Raw genomic sequence first — 23,802 nt, forward strand, 5'->3', positions numbered from 1 at the left:
AAATGAGCATTATGAAACAAATATTGCTGGTTTTCAAATGAGGACTGACAGTACATGGGTTCTTGCAAATTAGAAATGTTCTTTATTTCAAAATCAGAAATCTTTAGGATTTCCTAGTGCAAACAGTGCAATACAAAGATAAAGCCATTTTGAATAGAAAAATTAGATGATATATTTATTTTTAATTAGTTGTCTTGGTTGACTAATACTGGTTTTGTATCTTTGTCTCATTCTATCTGGTATTTTTGCTCAGCTTATCAGGCTATGCCTTATTTTATGTTTTGTTATACCAAAATACAAATAGTTAAGCTTACAGCAAGATTTAACAAGATGTTTCATAGGTCTGTATCAACCAATAAGAAAGCAGTCTCATTAGGCTGTTATATCATCTCCACAGACAAAATTGTTAAATACTTTCGTGAAGAGCATAAAGTTGTATGTGGTTTTCACTTTCTCATTTTTTTTCTCTCTAAGGGGAAGGTGAGAGGAAGATTATTATTTTAAGTTTTAAATAATATTTTTATTCTGTATCTGCTGTTACATGTTTATGTTATTGAAGGCAAGTGCACTTTGGAGCTTCAGAGGAAATATGGTGACATTTCAAGTTGTTCTGAAGTCCTAGTCAACTTATTTCTCAGTCTCGTATTAGACCACAGTACTGATCTTTCTCATGCTCAAATACATTTTGCTTTTGTGATGAACAGTTCCGCTGCAATTTGAATTTGGATATATATTTTTATTTTATATTCATCTATATCTTAAATATATATATGTATACAGGCATACAAATTATACATAATATTTTTATAAATTCAACTTCAATATATTTATAAAATAAAAGGATATCATTCAGGAAGGTTTAGACTGTTAGGCAGTGGATGGCTTTATTCTGTGCTGTAGATCAAGATAGATGTGCATTTTACTGCAAATATACTTTTACTACATTGGTATTTGTGTTTTGAAACAGTTGAAGTATATGCACTAGTCTTATCCTTATTTTCTGTAACTATAAAAAGCATAAAATTTGCTTATATTTAGAAAAGAATGAGTTTTATTTGGACTATACTGGGCAGTTATTGTGAGATTTTACTGCTTTCTTTTGGGAGAAGGGTGGAGAAAGAGCAGATTCATATGCTGCATTCACTACTGATACTTGTTTTGTGGTAGAAGCTGACTGTGATTTCTTATGCACATGGTTACAGAGTAATAGGAGAGAATTAAAGCTGTGACCTCTAATAAAGATACCACATATAGTGAAGTGTGACATCTAATCTGCCTGCGCTGCTCTCCAGCAAAGTACTTCCACATGGGCCTGTGCAGTTCTACACTGCAGAGGGGAAAATACATACATACTGCAGCATTACTTCCCTAATTGTATAAAAACCCACCACTTCTGGAGGGGAACTTATGCTTCTCTCTCAATCAAAGGTGCCCTAGCCCCCTGGAGCTGAGGTGGTGAACTCCTGAAGGTGTGAGGAGGATGGGAATATGCACTATATCTCTCTTTGCTCTGTGTGTAAGCCCTTTGCTGATCTCTGTGACCATGTTTTCAAGAAGCAAGATGCCAAATGGTAATGAAGTTAGGGTGCAATCCTTATTTTCTCTTATATGTATAATGTTTACTCGAAATCCTAGTTAACAAAGGAGACAAAATAGATTATTACTGCACTGATTATATCTAGATTTTTGTAATCATCACACAGGTATTTTGCTTAAAACTCTTTGTATGCTACAATATATGCATAAATCAGCAGATCTTTAAACTCATTGTTTCTTGGATTTAAATTCAGATTTAAGCCTTGCTTCCATAAACTCTTGCATATAAATGCAACTCAGAGCCACATAGTTACTGCATCAAGGAAGAAAAAAAAAAGATACGTTTAATAATACCTTAGGATCTTGGCTTATGATGACCACAGACACCTGTACCACCTCTGTCTCAGAATTTGGCCCTCTGGTACAGATGGAAGAATTATATGTGGTGCTCTTGCACCACTGCAATTTACAACATAGAAGCACTACTGCTGCTTTGGAGCTATGTAAATCCATTGGGTAATGAATAGGGGCAGTCCCAAGGCTGCTTCACATGCAGCTCAGGCATTCCTGCCACAGGAAACCTCAGAAGCAAGCAGCTACAACGGTAACTGTTTCAGTCTTTAATCAGCCTTATGGATTAAGTCAATCATTTTAGTTTGTTCAGTACAGACCTTCAAGTGGTGAAATTACTCAAGGCATTCTATAACTGGTATTACATACATTTACTTCATAGCAAGTAGATCATTATTCTATATTTGTTGCCATTATATTCCCTCATAAACTTATCTAAAACATCACTAAATGACCTACTAGAATTAGTCAAGAGCATCATAAATGATTAAAGTCTCTTGAGAGCATGTGCATTCATGGGGCAGAAAAAACTTCATAACGCAAAATTAAAACAAATTTTCCAAGTCCAGTATCTTAGCAATTTGAAATTTTATAGTGAAGTTCTGAAACACTACTTGCAGAAACTATGGCAGTGCAGCATTACCTACTACTGGTGCTGGAAAAGTGACAGGCTTTTTTGGATATTTTTACAAGCAAATAAACCAGAGTGAATTACGGCTTTCATAGAAATTCTATTCCAGAGCTTTACTTATACAGAGAAAATGAAATGGTGCAAAATTGTAGCATCAGACACTTTGATATGCATTTTTTAAGTTTTCTTTTCTAAGTTAACCACTGTCCATCTACTAGCCATCTCAAAATGAGACTTAAAAATTTGAGAGCCATGTACTTTTCACATTGGTCCATAAATATGAAGAGGCAAGGAGGAATTTCTTAGGCATTATGTACCCCTTCTGTATTGTGTCTTTCAGAATACTGAAGACCAACTACTGAATGCCAAACATCATTAAAAATGTCCTAATTTGAATGTTTATTTACTCTTTCTGCCCTCTTGAAAAACATTGTGCTGATGCTGCCAACCCATTCTGAAAGTGTTTATGAAGGGAAGCTCTGTCAAAATGACAAACTTTGCATGATCTCTGACACTGAAAATGAGTGTGGTTTTGTTTCTGGACTGTTTGCTATCAGAGGACAAAGATTTTCTAAGTTGCCTGCAGCTAGCACAGCTATTTGCCAAAACTACCAGTACAATGGAAGGCCACAAGTAGAGATCTCTTTTCAGTGTCTTGCGGTTAACTCAGTTTCTTGTCCCTTCTTTTCTGATACTCAGAAAGGAACACACATATTGGAAGTTTGGAAAAACGTTTTTCATTTCTTTGCCCATGTGAATCCAGACAGCCTAGATGCTTTTTAGTAAAAGCTATTTTGTCCTTAGCTGTTGTTAGTTGTCATAATTTTCTTCCAGTACTTTACTGGAAGCGCTTTACTTAGAACTACTTTTCTGTTATTTCCCTTCATTCATACACATTAGAATGTAGCGGTGCTTTGTAAACAAGCAGCAGATATCTACCAAGTTTTCTAACATGGAATGTTAAATAAAATAAAATTATAAAAAAAGAGAGGACATTTAAAAGTTATATTAAAAATATAAAACCAAATGCTAACCATCCTGCAGAATCTGGGTTGTTTTGTTCATCTCTGACTTTCATGAATCTTAAGAAAGCACCAGCATTCAAGATTTTCTTTTTTCTTCTTTTTGTTAGAAGTAAGCAATTTATTTAACTTGTTGAGATCATAACATTGGTGCAGTGGGAGGCTTTGTAACTACATCCTCATTTCTGAAACGTGATTACTGCTATTATTTCTAATTCATAATCTATGACAGCAGAATGAAAAAAGTACTTAAGTTAGTTCTATCTGCAGTCACTTTTCCTAATGATCAGTAAAAGCTCCATTACTCTCTCCTCAATAATAACTAGCCTTGCACTAGTATATTTAAAGCATTTATGCAGACTCCTAAGATAAAGGTGACTTTAAAGGGAAGCCAATTCTAGATTATAGAGGTTTTAAGATGAAAAATGCTAGCTTTTAGTTAGTTTGACATGTATGGATTATTTCTCCGTTTTGAATTTAACATTAAAAAAAAAGAAGTGAATTGTAAACACGCCACTCTAAGAAGAAGGTGTTGCACTGTATCAAATGGCCAATTTTAATACTGGCCAGGGATTTGCAGCACATGTGATTAAAATGACTTTTTCCTCTTCTTAAATATATGCAAGGGAATAATGTGTTTGCTGCTGCATTTGGTTGTCAGTTGTCCTGGATACTTACTGACTACAAATGCTAATGCTGAAAACAAAGCCAAGACATTTCTGTAACTGGTGCCTTATGATAAGTTAACTTTTGTTATTTCTTTGTTTCTGTGTTAAGACAGTAAGCATTTAAATAGGAGGGTATTATTTGGAGTTCTCACATATTAGAATAAGCGTTCTGTATTGCGTATTCCTGTGCTTTCCCCCATTTCTGTAAATAGAAGCGCAGCCTCTGATCTCCAGTGAGAGAAACTGTCACTAGTTTGACACTGTGGAAATACAGTTAGAATTTGCAAGATTTTTTTGCTGTCTCTTTCATCCCTAGTGAATATGCTTTTTGTTGTTGAATACAGTGGTTCTTGGCAAACTAATTGTTTTTATGTTTAACATACATAAACATATTTATATCAGATGATTCATTGTATTGCATTGCCTAAGCGTAATTCCTACTGTTGCTTATTGGAAATAAACATACGGGCATATCAAGAAACTTTAGTAAAGAGAAGTACTATTCTTTGAAATGCAAAGCTCTTGAAGTATATAAAACACGGTAACTAATTAAGTTAGACAGTACCTATTGGCCACTGAATTGCATAATATTGAAGAGGTGGTCATTGAGAATGTGCAGGTATTACTGTAACAATATGCTTCTGGTGATAGGGGCCTTGAAACATCGCTAAAAACCTTGTTCAGACAGAGGGCTGCAAAATCCAAAGGACTGCACAAATAACTGTATGTTTGGCCTTGTTGGTATCTTGGTTGCTTGAATACAGTAAAATGCTTTTTTTTTTAGGCCTGGCTATATGCATGGGTCTGGCCCAGAGGAACTGGACTATATTCTTCATAAATTTCGTCTGTTCGCCTCCTCACTTGGAAGGACAAAGTACAGTCAGAAAAGCTGAGCTGTACAGACAGAGCCCCAGCCATGTTTTACGAGTGAAAAGATAGACAATACTAATAAGTTTTCAGCCAAGAAAAAGATAGTTTTAGCACAGTGACAGAAGGAGAAGTGAAGAAGTACTGCTGATGGAGTGCTCCAAGACAGTGAAGAATGAGGGAGAATAAAATGTCTAGCTTAACTGGAGGATGTTCTTAGTTCACAAGAAACTACAGTGCTATGACAGAGGGAAGGGACTGTAGTCAGTAAGTATTGGGAATTTGTTTCCATTTAAAGCCTTAGTCTTCACTGCCAATATGCAAAAACTCATTTTACTGGGGTTTCTATGAGCTATCCAGGAAGCACTTTAACACTATTCAAAAAAATCTGATAATTTAGATTAAATTCCTGAGCTAAAAGCTAGCAGACTTAAGTTAACCCTGGGAGAGGGCTACTTAACACACTTTGATTGTAATATACAACAAGGAAGACAAATTCCACATTTAAGTTATACACTTTACAAAAGTAATCATCCAAGTAAAAGCCCACACTACTATCATCAGCCCTGTCAAAAGAAATACTGTATTTTTAAAATATAATTTCTGTTTGAGGTTAAAAGCTACAAGCTGCTTTGTCAATAGCTATCTTGAGACCACTTTTTAAACTACTTTAAATTAATTTCTAGATACTGACTTCAACTGAAATTATGCTACCAGTAGAACTTCAAAGCATTAGCAAATTGGTGATAGAATTTTTGTTAATATAATTACAGCTATAGCAATGCATTCCAGAGCTCCAAAGCTTCCACGCTGGAAACAAAATTTCCCATATAAACTTAGAGTATGAAGAGGCATTTCTCTTGTAACTCAGTCAGTCACTGTAAGACAATAATGTTTAATCAGTTCTGAATGTGTGTTTAGCCTCACAATCATTAATATAAAAAATGTTTCTAATTTACATTCAGTTTTTAATTCAGATGCATGATGCTGATTTATGAGAAGATGCTATGAAACTTCTTGAAACACCAATGAGTATTTTCAAGGAAGTTAATTACAACCTGAGAATGAAAGCTTCTGAGTTCATTTAGGAAAGACAAAAAGTAAAACAAATGAAATATCTAATTTTTCATTGTCTGATGTACATTTCATCAATTAACTTTTTTTTAAAAACAAGATGATTTTGAAAATGTTAATATATATCATACATGATAGCTTTTTATTAATAACTACACCAGTCTGCACCAAGTGTAATGTATCAGAACTCTAGCAATGCTTCTACCATACAATTAATTCTATACCTTTGGAATCACCCTGTTGGCTTAATCTGGCAAATGAGAAAAAAATCTAAAGCAAATAGTGAACACACAATTTTGCATGAACAAGGACTGAGGGATTGCATCCTGGATCTATAATCAAATAAACTGTGACCTTAACATCATTATGTATGTTCAGTGTGTCTCCTCTTTATTATAAAATATTTCTTGTCAGATACAATTTTATCGGAAGCTCTATGAGAACGTTATGCACCCTACCTACAATTTTAGTCAGTGGAATATGTTTTGAACCATATTGGGTAGGTCTTCATAAGCTCTGCTTCATATAACCATTTCCATTAAGACTGAACAATGAACTTTTCACTCTATCTTTCTTCATTTATTGTACAGTAAGAACAATTAGATTAGATTGCTACCTTGCATCCTATCATTTACTTCTAGTCAGCTTTTAATTAAGATAAATTTGACATATCTTAATAAAAATATTCATCAGTGTAAAATGTATTTGGGAGAAATACAGTTAATCACTGACATTATCCTTTAGCGGCAATAATTAACATTATGGCAATAAAAATTATTTAGAATATATTTTTACACTTTATAATGTAGTTTAAAAGGCTGAATGATTATTTAATAAGACAAAAATTATTGTCATAACAGAAGAGAGCATTGCTGTAATAGACTATTATATAGGCAGCTTTGAGTCACACAATAGCAGACTTGAAAAGCACATATAAAGGATGAGACTCATTGTGCTGCCATTGGGGTGTAGGTTAAAGTACTTTGAAATGTTGCCCAATAGTACAGGGATGTATTTACCATCTACAAGATGAAAAGTTCAGTATCTAAATGTGGTTTGGCTTTGGAAAAGAGTTATGCATTTCCCTTACTTCCATACTACCAGCATAATTATGTAATAAAGGTTTAGTTCCACAGGTGTTTTTATTAGGTATTGATTTGTCCTGTCATCAAATACTCACCTGAAAACAAAAGCAGTGCTTAGAAGAATAAGCACCCTCTACTCTTTTGGCACTTCACAATCTAAGTTTTACTTACTAGATTGTATTAATGAGGTGCTATTCCCATTATATACTATGCAATTTAATGTCTAAAAATATATTTTGTCTTCAGACAGGCACATTGAATAATAGTATTCTCAATGTTCAATAACTTCCAGTGCAAAATATTCCCACTATTAACCACAACTGTCAGCAAGATCAATCATCAATGCTTCATGCCTGTTGCAATCTTTCATTTCAGTGGGATTCTTGATGTCAAAAACTGGTATAGGAGACAATGCCAAACTAATAGGAATCATATTTTGAAAAAACCCCAAGCCCAATAACACAGCCTTTTAATGATTGTATTCTGCCAGAGGACAGGGACTGAGATACTTTTTTATAATATGGCATGAGTCACCTCATTGAAAGGCAAAGAAAAAGCACCTTTTGCTTTCACTGTTGGTTTGCCAACACCATCACAAAGACAAACTACATTTGCCTTTTCCATGCCAAAACAATATCATTTTTAACTGTTGACTTACAGTTTAATCATCTTTCTAAATCCATAAACTCCCACCCTCATATTTTGTCTCAAAACCCATAGATTTGTAACACAAATGATAAAAATATAAATTCATTAATACATCAGGTTTTGTCTATGCATTCAGGTGCAAGCACTAACTATTGCAAACATATATCCACAGCTAAACTTACACATTTTTTTATCACTCTGGCTGTGTGAAACTTTGATATTTTATTTTAGATGTTAAAATGCTCTTATAAGAAATTCAACGTTCTGTAAAATGTCTTCCCTCTTCATTTTTTAATCAGTCATACCAACTTTGCCAAGCAGAATCAGTACAGTGGTTACAAAATAAAGTAGAAGAGGTTGGCTGCATACATTAAAAAGCTTATGAATACACATCCCAGTATTACGAGGCAATTGTGATATGATATTCAGTGAGAGATATTTTCATAAATTTCAATCTACAGTTTCAATCATAAATGATTTTCAGTACCTTTGTTCTATGTTCTCTGCTTTAAATCATAACTTTCCTTGAAATGTACACATCAGCTTTGACTCCAGTTATTATCATAAGGTAAAGTCAAGAAGGGAAGGGAGTGTGTTTAATATTTATGAAATACCTTTGTTGATTTTTATAATAGAAAAAACAGTTGGAAAAAATCTCCGGAACTATGATACAAAAATATATTGATAATCATTCCCAGATGATTACAATGTGGATTTTAATGTTTTCTTAGGTATTTTCTTAGGTGGTTTTCTTAGTTACCACATTTAAATAGCTTTTAAGAACACTTCAGTAATGTATTTTTGTTTTTAACTCATACATTCAAGAATCGTGTCCATATACCCAAGCGGAACGCTATAGCTATACTTCTGAATCTGTAATGAATTTGTAACATAATCTAAAATTATCCAGTTGTCTTTTACCATCCACTCCTTACCAATTAAAGGAAATCCACACTTGATAAATAGTTATTTATACCCACACACAAGCATACACAAAAGAAAGCGTGCATGACAGAATCTGGACACCACTGGAGTTAACAATTTGTTTAGCTAGAAGTGTCCGCAATAAATTGTCTGAAACACAGATCTGTTTTTTACCCTGAAAAGTTTGTTCTCACTGTGTTAGTTCGCCTTTTACACTCTACAGCACAACCCAGGCAAAGAACCCCAGCCTTTCCTATGTAGACAATTGCTCTTCCAGGGCTAAACTGATCATTCCTTATCACTTTTGAACTGCTTTATTGCTTTCTCTAAACATCTTCTCCATGCATACTAAACCGTGTGCTTCCCATTGTTGTCTCTTCTGCTGCCTGTAACAAGCTGGTCCTCCGTGACTACAAATACTGTTTGATAATGCTAGTTTTTGTTGTTTTAGAAAGTCTGTGGTCAGCTATTCTGGACAACATATGAAAGAATATCGCAACGTAGAAAACTATGGCAGATGTCTACTAGTGTTTCACCTTATCAATGGGGCACTGAAGATTGACTACTTTTAGCCATAAATTACAAAATGGTAGTAGATGCAATTCAGAGGTGGGGGTAGATACAGCGAGTCTCGCAACAAAAGCACGATTTTGACAGTGCTCACAGTAATGGCTAGTTTAAGCCAATTATATGAAATTCTGATCGGTCAAAAGTCATAATAAAGAATTCATCGTCTTTAATGGCTCAAGGATTTTACCCAGGGTCACTACAACTCACTTAGGACGTCATGTATTTCTTATTAAAGGGAATTGTGGTTTTATTATTAATCTTGAATAAGGAGAGAGATAAAGGGATATGCAGGAAGTTTATCTTACGGCTTCACGAAAAAACATTATACAGCTTAGAGAATTCAGTGTTGGAGAAGGAAAAATCCATGCTCGTTGCCAAGAGTAATAAAAGCTAGTCAGGGGAAATGCAGTAAAAACTACCAAATAATTTACCAAATTAAAGCCTCCTGAGAAGTGTTTTGAGAAGCCAGGAGGCTAGAAGTAGTTTCCATCTAGATTTTTGTTCTTATTTCAGGAAAGTTTGGGAGTCTGCAAATGAGGAAAATGTCCCAGCCCTTGTCACACAGGAGAAAGGGAACCTTTCGTGCTCTTCTTCCACGTTCCTCCCCTTTAGCAGCACAGCTGCTGTAGTTGAGCAACTGTTGTCACCCCCAGGATGCAGGACAAGCCTCTTGAAGGGCTTGTGCAGATACTGAAGTCTCAAACACTGAACCCTGGCACAAAACAGAATTGCAGGTGGCAGCTTTCACTTATGTAAACGGTCTATAATTTCTCTGGAACCTTATGTGAGTAGACAACTGAGCACACTGGAGATTTGTTTCACTGAGGCCCTTCCAAGTATGGAGAGATCCAAGTTAACACATTTGCGAGGGGTTAGTTGTCCAAGAGTGGACTAACTGGTCTGATAGTCTGGCCAGGTGGGTTTGGCCTACGTAAACCAATATGCTTGTATCATTGGGAAGCAAATTAATAGATGAGTTCTGGAGCATCCCTATGTTAAAAAGAATGAAGCCTACTGACGGTATTTTATAAACAGCTTCCGAAAAGGAAAACTAGTCCTTTCAGCATCATTCTCATCCAGCAGTTAAACTAAGGAAGCTGATGGTGATTTATATATTTTTGCTCTTTCTTTTATAGATCTGAGGGCCTGAAGAAGTTGCTGTGCAACACGCTCTCAGCAATTCCTGCTGGGGACTGGGCTAAAATCAGGAATGTGATTTTTTCCTAAAATCTTTGCTTTACCTCATCAAATGACTAATTCTAGTTTAAAGAATATATTTTGCATTTATAATAATGGATGAAGCTATTTCTCATTTTTTCCAAAGCTGTAAGGTTGGAGAACTACATTTCTCCTATAGTAATCCAGATTCTTGTTAAAGTTTCAAGTTAATTTCTGAACAGCCAGCGGTGCTGTGAGAAAACATTCCTTATCCCTTGTCAAAACAAACCTGACCACCATTTCGATTAGAACAGTTTCAAGTTTCTAGTCATAGCTCTGTAGTTAAATTGACCTGAAATACTTTACTTAGTTAACTGAACTCCTATAAGGAATTTTTAAGCAAAATGATTTACATTTATGATTGATTACTTCTTTCCCATCATTCTAACACTTTATTTTTCTTTGGTTCTTGCTTTTCCTGCTTGCTTAAGGACCTCCACTTAAGAAAAGAGGTCTGTGAAACAGAAGAGTTTCTCTTGGAAATAACTGTCCCCAGCAAAGATCTTCAAGAAACCACAGAAAATCAGAAACAAAGCGTTCACTCTGTGGGATAAGACATTTGCAGAACGTTTTTGCATAGACATTTAACTAGAATAAAGATCTCTTTAAGAGTTGTAATAAGCAATATTCATTTATAACAGCCATCTCTTTATTCTCTAGTGTGGGTCTGGGGCTTATCTTGCGTCTGAAAGCTCTTGCATCAAAAACTAAAATTTTACCTTGGGAACCCAGTATACTATCCCTTAACCATGCAAAAGTATGATTGTGGTGATAGAGAGGCCAAGGGCCAAGCCTGGATAAAACTGTTTGTAGAAAGGCAGTAACAATTACCAGAAACTTCTGAATTTTGAAGAATATTAAAAGTAAAATTATTTATGCTTCTTTAAAGATGTCCACATTTTAGCAGAAATATTATAGAGGATAAGTATATAAAATACAATTTATATTATTAGGTTAGCTCTTTCTCTGACTTGTTCATTGTATCAATAATTTAATGCACCCATCTAAGAATTACCTAACTCATGAATTCTTTTTCTGACTGTGATCCTACACCTCTTATAGAGAGGAACTATATGCAAATAGATTAGGCTTATTTCCTCTCAGAGTAAGCAAATTACAATAGAGAAAAGAACACCAGTGCTGCAGGATTCTTTTTAAGCGCATACAAATGACACACTTTAAAAGATGATGATCTTACATTGTTATAATCTAGCGTGTTACAGCCATTAACATTTACTTGTGAAAATCTGGTTTGAAATATTTATTTGCAAGTTACACCTTATTTCCTAGGTGACACCATTTCTACAAACATAGAGACATAGATGAAGATATCTCTGAAACCAGAGACACAGAGATACAGTTATGCTGGGAAGTGTGAATCACCTAGCACCCAAACATTTTTAGAAGGGAAGGCAAGTGGTCCATGAAAATCTGGTCTCTGAAACTTAGCTTTACTCTGCTGAAATTGTCCACTGGAATAACTCTAGGGTTCCCCTTTCCTCTTTACCACCTTTCATGTCCGTTCATCACAAAGAGGAAAGATTGTGCCTCTCCACTCCAGTGCCTCTGTATCTCAATAACCCATACGCAATACCTCAGGTTCCTCTTGCATTTCTTGATTTTTGTCTGGACAAAGAATAATATTCTCTGGCTTTTTCAGAATTATCCATTCTGGTATACATACGCTGACTGATTAGCAAACAGAACAAACCAAGCAAACAACTACAGAGTTTGTACTGCAGCCTTTTCTGTCCATTCAGCCGTTTGTTTTCCTAACAGCTGTAGAAATGTCTCATCCTTGTGATCTCAATAAACCAGAAGGGGCAAATGAGTTAAAAGTTACTAGAGGGAGTAACAGATAGCTAGACAAAAAAAAATGACATTAGCCTTGTTCTCTTTTAAGAACAATAAATCTAGAGTTATTTACTGAGTGCAATAATATGCTACAGGTCATTGTGAGCACGAAATATGGATCCAAAATGAAATAAGTATCAAGAGTCTGTAATCAGCAAATAGGGAGATCTAGTCATCAAAGGCTGTGAATGCCAGAAAAAAAAGAAAAGAAAGCTAGAATAATCTATGGCACATCCCCTTCCCTGCGGATCAAAGAAGTTATCTATCAGGATGATGCCTGGTTTGTAGTGTCTAAATTAATTGTATAGGAAAGTTTGAAGGGAGTTGGGATATGTCGGAAGATCAGATCATAGAGGAAAATACAAGTTCAAAACTTGGCAGATGATTTATTAATAGCTAATTATTCCTATTTCAATTCTACATGATATTAAGTGTATGCTAGAAGCTTCCAAGTGGAAAATCCACACAATAGTTAAGGCAGTTCAAAAGCAACATTAATCCTCCTTTATGACTTGCAACACTCTTTGGAAAGAAGATATTGCACAGGTTCAAGCATGCAAAGTCACTGGTGTTAAGCAATCTGAGGCTAACTAGCAGATTACAAAGGGAGAAGCCCTAAATGCTTATTTCCCCGTGTGAAATCTACGTATGTAGAAGTGGATTTGCTTTCCACATATACTTGTAGCCCATATAGAGCTTGAGATCAGTGAACCCTGGAAGTTGGTGATTTTAGGGTGAGCTAGTAACTTTAAGGATACTCTTCTCATATCGTTACTGACAAGTCTTTTCAGCTTTGAAGGAATTAACAGAAGAGGAATAATTTTATCTTAACTATCATCCCAGTAAATGAAAACTAAAACATATGCATGTCATAGTTCAACATCACAGGCATGACTGAATCCTGACAGTCAGTATGTCACGATCAATACTCTATCATCTGAAGAATCCTTTTGAAATATTCTCATAGTAACTTGCCACAGATTTCACTAGATTTGACCTGTGTGAAATAATTGCAAGTGGTATGCAGTCTGCTTGCTCTGTCTTGCGAATTTGATATCCATGACAGCTCCTAACTCTGTCATTCTCACCAGCTTTTCTCTGATTAAGATTTTCTGTGATTAAGATGTGTACTTTTTTACATCGTACACAGGACTAAAACAGGCACATGCTTCCTCTTGCATTGAAACAATTCCTGATACCCCCTCCATATGAAAAATGGTGAGGCCTTAGTCTGGAGCTATGTCTGTATAAAGCAAATCTGAGCTTCTGTTCAGTCTGACTGCATGCAAGCTGACTGCCTCTGAGCATCAGATTATCTTTGTGCTTCATATTGTGGAAAGGTGTTGCAAAAGCCAGTGCAGAGCTGGCTGTGGTCCAGCAATACAACATTATCATATTTATGGTTAGATACCTACAACTGGATAGTGTAGATTGCTGCTGCCACAGCTGTCTGAAGTTGTATCTACTGCTATCACTACCAGTCAGAGCAAACTAGGTTTGGCAAACTACAGTATACAGTATCAGCAAGACTGGCAGATCCAATTCACAAATGAGGATCAGCATAGCCTAACATAAAGAAATGCCAGATGAAAAGGTAACTTGCTCAGAGCGGATGTGTTGAACGTATGGGATGAGAGAAGCTGTCAAAGGGAGATGACAATGAAGAGCCTCACTTCACAAGGAAGATGTCAGAAAGCACACAGAGGGAGTGGGTTCGATTTAAAATGCTCCAGAGATTCTTTTTTCAAAAAGGATTCAAAATTTCAGAACTAGGTAGTATGTAACGCCTGGACCTGCCTACATAGCTCACTCAACTTTCAAAGCAGACTGCTGTGCCTGCAGAACAGTCATTACCCCCATGGGTAAATTTAGCTGGACTGACCATTTGGCACTGTATAAACTAAACTTGTTTCATAAATGTTTGGATGTTAACCATATTATATTTTTCTTTTTAAGCCAGATAAATAATATCAGAAAGAGAGTAAGCAAAAATGAGCCTGAAAACCAAAGTAATTTTCCAACAATAGTAATAACAACTTAATGATTTACCCAGCTGCAACTCAAAAGCAGGCCAGGCAAAGTCTCATTCTCCGCACCCCGAGGAGTATCTAGTGGATGATACCATTGTTTCAGCTCAGTCTCTCTCTCATTTGATCTCTTTCTCGCCCATCAAAGCCTTTTTTTGCCTTCATGTTTGTGATTCTGCTTTTCTGTGCCTGACAGTTGTAATGAAGATATGCCACAGTTAGCGACAAGGCAAGTATTCTAGAAAAATACTGCCAGAAGAGATGAAATGAAATACCTGACATCTGTTTCTGGAAGTGATCACCAATATGTAAATTTATGTCATGGTCTGTAACTTACAGAAAAAACTGTATGTGTTTAAAGGTCATCATTAATTTAAAAAAATCAATGAAAACACTTATAAATGCTTGGAAGAAAATAACTCACTGTTAAAGTGTCATTGCAGCATAAGGATCCATAAAGGTGATATGGAAAAGACAGCATATGTTTGTCTCAGTTTCAACACCAATTCTAGCTGAAAAAGTCTTATGGATTTTTAAAAGCTTGAAGTTGTGCTACTTGGCTTAGAATAACAAATGTGGGGTTTTTTTAAACAAATAGTTGCATTTTCTTACGCACTTTAACATTATCACTTCAAGATACTGCAGCTCTCTCTGTATGTTCTATGATGGAATATTACATTTCTCTTCTCTATCGAATTTCTGAATTTAGGCCACTTATGTACAAAGTATATGTGTAAGCTACCGCAGTATACATAGTAACATACATAAATACATATACCCTCATATATGCTATATAATATGCAATATGTATAGCACATTATGTTCTCAGTGCACCATTGACATTGGATCAAAAGGGTGAGTGGAGAGTAACATAATGCTTTTTTTCCTCAGCTGTGTAAGCAATCCTCATTTTGCTATTGCCTCACCTCTAAGTATTAGCAGGGGAAGAACCTGTTTGTTATTAATACACCTTTATAGGAACATATAAACAAAAAGCATGTTCTGAGAGATGTCTTTTCTAATATTATCTGTAGTTACTATTACAAGATTCGCTGAACTAACTCATTGCACATTCTGAAGCAAACAAATGTATTTTAGCAGCGGCAGCATGATCTTTTCACCCATTATTTACTATGCTTTATAATTATGGTAACGATTAAATCTACAGGCACAGAAAAGTCAAGAAATGTGTATCTTCATACCTTAGGAATTAGTGCAAAATAACGTGAAAGTTACAATAGCATACTGATCCTGATACAAAACCGAGGAAAGTCAGGTATTGTCTTTCATTGTCTTTGACAGTCTTTGAATTCCATTCACTATGTTTTAAATAAATACGCTTGAGATGCAACAATATAATTTGTATCAGCATGACACTATAATAATTTCAGAAATATAATACAATAAACACTATCCCTGTTTACATAATCAAGATATTCCCATCTCATAATCCAAGGATGCTTGTAACAATCTGTTGTATCACTTACATTAACATTATTACCTACCCTGGGTACACTGAGATGTAATTTAAAACAGAAAGAACAGAGTATTGGGGATAAGGAAATGCTGATCAAAACCTTAAGGATTTCTAGAGGTCACAAACATCCTGGCAGTCTGCCAGGATCACAGTTGCTGACTAGAGAACACTTTCCAGTTCCCCTGTAACTCCAGCTTAATGCATTTATTAAAATAAACACTTTGAAAAAATTAAGAATTGGTACTAATCAGAAGCTCATTTTGGGGGGAGAATGGGAGAACCCTAAGTTTTCTAGTATCTATAGTGCTTCAAATAAGAGTCTTAAAATATTAAAAAAATGTAAAATGACTACCCAGACTAATTTATTAATTTTTATGCAATTCACTAAAGAAATGAGCTTAGTTAGCAATGGTGGTTCAAAAATCGGACATAAAATCTGAGCATACATAAAAACTCTTTCTCGTGAAGTGGATGTAGGCATTGACTAAAACATACTGTCGTGAAAAGAAAAAAGCCTTAAGGGACTGGATGGTGATTAAATAGAACTTTTTTCACATCTAGATCCCTAGTTTAAATACAGCCACAGTGAGTGTAACGGTGGCCAGTTTGTTAGCTTGCATCCTAAACTATCTGTCACTAGATTTCTAATCCTTGAGCATTAAATATTCTGGAGACAAATGAGTTTGCCAGTTTCTTAATAGTGTCAGTAACCTGTTCTCTTAAGCAGACAGACTTGCTAAAAACAGAGGTGAGAGTGTTTATTAGCAAATGTTTAATTTATGAACACGTTTGGTCTTACCAAAGAAAAATAAAGGTCTTTTAACAGAAGCATGTTAGCTTTATTGATTGACTGAATTTCGGGTGAAATCGTTACTTGGGGGAGCTAATTCTGTGACAGACTGACAGAGTAACTGGGCTATCTGGTAAGGTGGAGGGCCTCTGCCTTCCTTCTCTGTCACTGTTGTCGCAACACGCTTGGGGCTAAAACAATGTCAGTGGTATCTAAGTTCCCTCACTGTGGGAGGAAAACAGAAAAGCAAAAGCAAATGGGCAAAACTGTGACCCACGGGCACATGCTCACATTGGCCAGCCTCCATCTCTGACCAACTCTTAGCTGCACAGAGCTTTTAAAGAACAAATGAGTTCTATTAGGTCTATGATCTATACAGACACCCCTGTATGATACAAGTCCTATAATTTTACTCAGCAGCTCCTGTAACCAGTGTGTGGGCTGTGAAGCCAAACTGCTGCTATCCTTCTGTACTGAAGGTTGTATTTTAGTCACGATTTTTTTTTTACTGATAAATGCTTGTTTAATTTTTTTTCTTTATTTCCTTTGGTATCATATATTAATACAAACCAGAAGTGTAAAATATGCTTATAATCCTGAGAGCTCTGTTAAACCCTAACTGATAGTAGGAAAAAGGAGAAGAATACTAATGGAAACAGTGTATACTGAAGATTTTGCTTTCATGCGAATGCAATTAGAGCTTTTCCCTTAAGCTAACAGGATAAGTAACTATATGAGGAAATCCACAGATACTGGAAATGTGCAGGAGGGGAAGAGTAGCACTTGCTTGGTGTTCAATGGTCCATGTGTAATAAGCTGGCAGTTCCATCTAGTTCCTACTGGACAAATGTCTACATCAGAAATTCCTGTTTCTCCCCTCCCCCAGCTGCAGGTTTGGAAGTTTCAGCAGCAAAGCCAAAGGCTGAATTAAGAGAGACAGGGCTACATTTTCAAAGCTATTTTATTTTTCATTCTATAGATAAAGATACGCACACAAATAAATTCCTATCGCTTATATGGCACTAAGATTCAGGACATCAGTTAATTTCCTGAATATCTGTGCATGACTGATCAACTCTCATGCCTTTTGCCAAATTATTCTATGAGATCTATTCTGATATTCTTAAACTTTGATCTTCTAACAGCATTTGCCAACCTGATATAAACAGATTAATACTCTGTCTCTTGAGAATAAAATAATTTTTTAGAGTTTTCAGTAGTTACTCTGATTCCTGGACGACAGACTTTTAATAAATGACGTACGGGATGGATCGCAGCTCTAATTCATTTTTTAAAAGATGCTGAAATGATTCCTTAATAGTGGTAGTTGTTCTATAGAAAACATAGCGTATACATAGTATAACACAAACAAGTAGTGAATACATGGTAGTTTGGTATGGCACAATTATTGTTGGCATTAATTTGGTGTGTCTTATTTTTGGTTGTTGTCTGCACAAATAATGCACTTCAAAACCCATATCAACACAACCTCTGCAGCAAGCCACAGTTCCATGTGGCTCCCAGAGTTCTATATACAACCATCAGGAGACCGTCAGTCTTACTTTGATCCATAATATTTTAGCTTGATCTTGGCCAGGACGTGGACTGGTTTTTGTAATGTACCACATACAAACTATGGAAAAATTTGCCAGGCCCAATCCTGCCCAACTGCATGGCTTGGGGTAAGAAGGGCCAGGAACTTGGTGCTGTTGGCAAGGAGTTCCCTTAAATACCTAGAGCTGCACTATCCTTTTTAGGAACTGTAGCGAGCAACAGGGCATCGCTGAAGTTGCCCTTGTAACAGCAACCTCAGCTAGTGCTTTAACTCGCTAGGGACCAGGATGGCTGGCATAGCTTTGAGGCTGCTGTAAAGCACATCGTGACTGAAGAAAATACAGAATTAGGATGTAAATAATGGAAACACAACAGACTCTTTTCAGCTTTTCCTTTCGTTATGGACAGTTCTTCGTGACAATGAAGTCTAAATACTATATATACAGTGCTATGGATTTATGACTCAACAAAAGCTAGCAGCAATCTTTTTTTTAAATCTTAACATATTGGAAAACAACACAATTTTTTAAAAGAATTCTTAATGGAAAGGCTCTTTTCACATAAAAAGATTTCAAGCACTATATATGTTCTTCTTTCTCATGAGACAATGGCTGATGACTCTCCAATGTGTTCTGCCACAGCTAAAAATTCACAATTCTCTATTGAGTCTGTAAATCTTTTCATGCCTGTTAGATTTTTATTGGTTTTTTGTCCTCCAATGTTCTTTCTAGTGCTTACATGTGATCCTTGTGTGCAGCTGATGTTACTGATCTAACCCAGAATTTATGCTTTTTGCCCTCAATACCTGCAGGTTTGAAACCACGTTTAGCATGGTTGGAATGGGGGACATTAGAATCATCCATCCTTTTATTGCTATAAATGGTCCCTACTGTATGAAATGTGTTTTAATTTGTGGGCAATATCTTGCTAACCTAACCGACTCCCACTTTCCTGTATAATTTCATAAACCTTAACCTCACTCTGTGCAATCTCTGTAATTGTTTAGATTCATAGTGTCTTGTCATTTGCATCCCATGAAGCTTTTATAACAATAGCAACTTCAATTAAACTATGCCACTTGGCTTCATCATACTTCCCCCAAAATATCTTTGCCATCAACATTTCTCAGAGTGGCAATTCTCCTGAGCTTTCCAGAATTTATAGGTCACAGGTAAAACAGCACATTCCCTGCAAATGTTAATGAGTTTACAAACTGCTGAGTATTATAATGATAAATTTGATCATATTTCTCTACTGACTTTACACAGTCTTGGCACTGCAATATTTTTAGCTTATATCTGCTCTCAAAGGGCCCAATCCAAAGCTCATTGAAGTCAAGGAAAAGAGGTGTATTAAGATTAGCAGCTTTTGATCTAGCCTGAGACAGTCGGTGCTGTAAAAACATTATCTGTGCACATCCCTTAACACACAACTGACATCTCCTTGCACCACTGCGAGTTACTGAATCTCATTTTCTTTAGAGCTTTCCACCTGATCAGGGAATCTATTAAAGTCCAAGCAGTCAAGGCAGCTGTCTTGAGTCAGATAATTTCCAGCTTCCTAAATAAAGGGAACTAATATAATATCTACTTTATGCTCACATCACTGTCATAACCCGCATAGTATTGTGGAAGGTTTTCAGAGGGGAGGAGAGCAGAATGCAAGCAGCGGTGATTTCTAAAGGCCTGTCCCCGGCCAGTCGTCTTCCGCAATAGGCTCCCTCTCCTGCTCTTACAGATATTTTCACCAACCTTCCTGGGCACAGTTCACTTTACAAAGTAATTGCTGTAGCTCTTAAAGGTATCCTTTCATACCTACAGGGCTATAGTGCATACTGTGAACAGGGGAGAAGGCTGCTTTGCTGTTTAGTGTCTCTGTTGATACCGGTAGGAACAGAGAACTATAGTCTGGTATCTTTCCTGGGCATTTTAATATATTTACAGATAGAAAGGTGACCTTTGTTTAGAAAGTCTTTATTTCAGGGAGGTGCAGTTTTTTGTTATGGTAAATGATGGCATTAATATATAGCATTTGAAGTGTTAGTTACCAGACCTACTTTTAGAGAGAAACAAAACAGTTTACACCTGCTTTGTTGAACAATCTTCTACAACAGGTTCACTTAAAAGTACAGATGACCAAACTAACATTTTTCAGATGTGAATCTCCATGAAATACAGACCAAATACTGAAAATGCCTAGTGGTAACATATCAACTATCCTTGTCACTGAAAAATGTGTCTTAAACACCAAAGCCCTTAGGTTAGTCTTCTATCAGAAGGTCAATCACAAAATCATTAAAGCCATAAAGGCAATTGTTCACTGTTGCTTGAAGCTATTAGTATACATGTGTGAAAAAATAATATTATTCAATAGTTCAGTCAGATACTCTCAATTATGTCAAACTTTAAAATCCACGTGACCTTTTTTGGTATAGGAAATGATTTACAATCTAGCTTGCCTCTGACATTTAAATATGGGGTACTCTACCAGTCATTTATTTACCAAGATAAATAGAGATTAATGAAAGATGAACAAAGTAAAGTGGACTCTTACAGAAACAAATTAAATGTTTAGAAAAGAATGAATAAATAGGGCTGCTGCTGGTTTGGGTTGCTTCCCCCCCACCCCCCAAGTCATTAATTTTACTTTTACATAACTAGATAAAAGTTATTCTAAGCACCTGTCACCTCTGCCAAATAAACTATTGTTTATTAATGAAATAAAATTTTATAAGGGTTTTGGTATCACACTGCTGAGTGTCACTTGTGGAAAAGGTTATTATCTAACATGCCTAAATGTTACCGCGTATACTAAGTCTTATGCAAGCATTAGCAACTTCCCTTCACATTACCAATGAACAAGATTGTTGTTGTTTGGTTTAAGACACTTGGTGGACTGCTTTGGAGGTCCACTGAACATTTAAATAATAGATTTTATTTTTAAGTTGAAACTGGTTTTGAAGTACTTTAGTTTGCGGGCCCTGGCATGGTCAGGTGTTTCTGAAATTCACCTATATGACTATTTTACAGTTTCCTAAGAGCCTGTTCTCATAGTAAGAAAAAGACATAGAAGATGAATGTTTATTTTCTGTTTTACATTTTTTGCTAATACCCTGGGAAAACGAGTAGCACAAGCAGTAGTCCTTTCTATGCAAAAATAATCAAAAAGCCTCCTCAAAGGACAATGTTAATACTTCCCTTTTCCATTCCAAACAGCTACAATGATGAGCTAAAATACAAAATCACTTGTCCTCAGTATTAGACAAAACTAAAAATACATTTTCTGATGTCAGACTCATGTATTTTTCTTTTCTCCAAAGCATAAAAACACTGTGTACACTCCAAGTACTTTTTAAGGATCCACTGAAATGGCTTTTTCTTTTGACTTTTTCAGGGCATAGGATGAATGTGCAGTGAATTCACAGAAAAAGCTGTATGTCGAATTTCTGAGATGATATTGATAGGTGTAATTTATTTTTTATTTACAATTTCTCTGGGCCTTATTTTTCTTTTCTTTCCTGCTGTCTGAATTCAATATCAAATAACTTTGCAATCCCACAATGCTGCTTCAAGCTTTTAAAAAATGGACTACAGCCAATGCCAATTTTGGGCAACTATCCAAAAATTACACACCAGCTACATAGTGCAAAGTAACTTTTATTACCTTGGTATCACGTAGCCACAACTACTTCTTCTCCCCATTCCCTTGAGGAATGACTTCCTTGTCTGGGTTGCTCCCATCTAGGAAATGTGCTAATTGTTATTACTTTGCTTCTTAACATGAAATATGTTTAATCCTATGCCTGTTAAGTACCTGAACAGTAGTTTTGTTGTACATCATATACTGTTCAGAAACGTAAACCATAAGCACTGTTCAAGGTAGCATATGGTACGTGATCCTTTTAGCTCTTTGTTTTGAAGGTGAACTTCCAGAAAACGGCATTCATTATCTTCTATTTCTTAATGTATTAGAAATTTCTGTCCTAGTTTTGGAGAGATACTAGAGCCTACTGGCCACAATTCTGACATCTTTAAACACAACTTCATTAGGGAACTAGACAAGCCAGCAACATACGCAGCAACAGCTATACTGGCTGTTTCAGACACAATTAGAAAGTATGTTTCAGGTCTCAAAATCTCAACATTCACAATATACCAATCCTGATTTTTGGAAACACAAATAAATACCACAAATAACCTATTTCTCTAACATATACTTAAAATATAATGTATTGTGTATCATGAATTGTTTGAGTTAAAATAAGTGAATAATTGCATTTCATGAATGATCAGTGGATTTAAAAATAGTTCCAAACCAGTAATTTTTTTATACTAACTTTATATAGCAAGATAATTACATAAATGAGAACATTTAAAAAAAGTTTAAGGTCATATACCACGTACTTCTGAACAAGTTTATGGCTATAGTTTACTACATCAGTGACATTACTGTCAATTAATTGTTTCTATTTACAGTGGCCATGGCAATGCTTTCAATATGAAACATCAGAAGAATTATAAAAATGAAGAGGTACAAATATTTCTCAAATGATTAAGAGGCTTTTCACAAAATCTATAACAAGTCCATATCTACAACATCAACAGTCAAATAAACCTCAGACATACAAGTCTAAGATTAGCTAACAGATCCTCTGCTTCACAGTAACTGATACTTCACATCTTAAGGAAAAGAAAAAAAGCTTCATGGATTACTAACATTTCAGCAGAACACTGTTGTAAGTTAACTTTATGAGGCAATGTAACCAAAAATATTTCGGCATGTCTGATTCCATATTATATATGGCAACGGTGAACATAATCCATAAGCTGAATGTCTCCACCCAAAGCTCTTATATTTTTCTCCAGTCCTTTTCAATAAATAAGCACTTAGTCTGGCCATAGGCCATTAGTTCATAGGGGAACTGCTGCTGGTTCACATGGGAGTATGTAGGTACCCTGGTCAGTAGATACCTGCGATGCCCATACCAAAAAGCTATTCAGTAGGTCGTATTACGAGAGAAGTTGAGCTGGAAGTAGAAAACAAGACTTATGGAGTAAAAAGCATATGTTTACGTTGGGTTTAAGAACACCATCCTGCTCACACTGTGAAACACTAGTGCTTCTCCTCCAGCTCCTCCTGCAAAGCTAAGCAGAACTTTGCTTTTTGTGTAGATTTTGTTGAGGACTATGAGGGGGTAGTATGCCTTCCATTTATAGTACACCCACAGGTTTTGTTATTGCTCTTTTATTAAAGGCATGATAGAATCATTAGCTGTGCAAATTATTTTCTTACATAAGAAGAGAGTGTCATGTTGTGATGGTTCAGGGGTGACTAGCAGCCCTGGTACCACCTGCTGCTGTGTGGGTACTCCCTTCAGCTGCCATGCCCTGCTTCTGCTGCTGGGTCAGTCCATCTTTTCTCTGGATCACAAGACTTTGCAGTCACCCTGTTCCCATCATCTTACCATGAGAATGCAGTGAGTGGTGCCATGGGTCTCTGGGGAATC

General features: G+C 35.9%; 2 protein-coding genes across 5 annotated transcripts in view; one reads left to right on the forward strand and one right to left on the reverse strand.

Annotated features, from left to right (window-relative positions):
- The window catches only part of CPPED1 (calcineurin like phosphoesterase domain containing 1), a 105,981-nt gene that overhangs the window by 79,089 nt on the left and 3,090 nt on the right, over positions 1 to 23,802 (reverse strand). The window lies entirely within an intron of this gene.
- Positions 1 to 23,802, forward strand: part of SHISA9 (shisa family member 9) — a 190,542-nt gene that overhangs the window by 9,421 nt on the left and 157,319 nt on the right. The gene's annotated exons all lie outside the window — the stretch shown is intronic.

The sequence above is a fragment of the Larus michahellis genome, chromosome 8, assembly GCF_964199755.1.
Source record: "Larus michahellis chromosome 8, bLarMic1.1, whole genome shotgun sequence".
Taxonomy (NCBI): Eukaryota; Metazoa; Chordata; class Aves; order Charadriiformes; family Laridae; genus Larus; species Larus michahellis.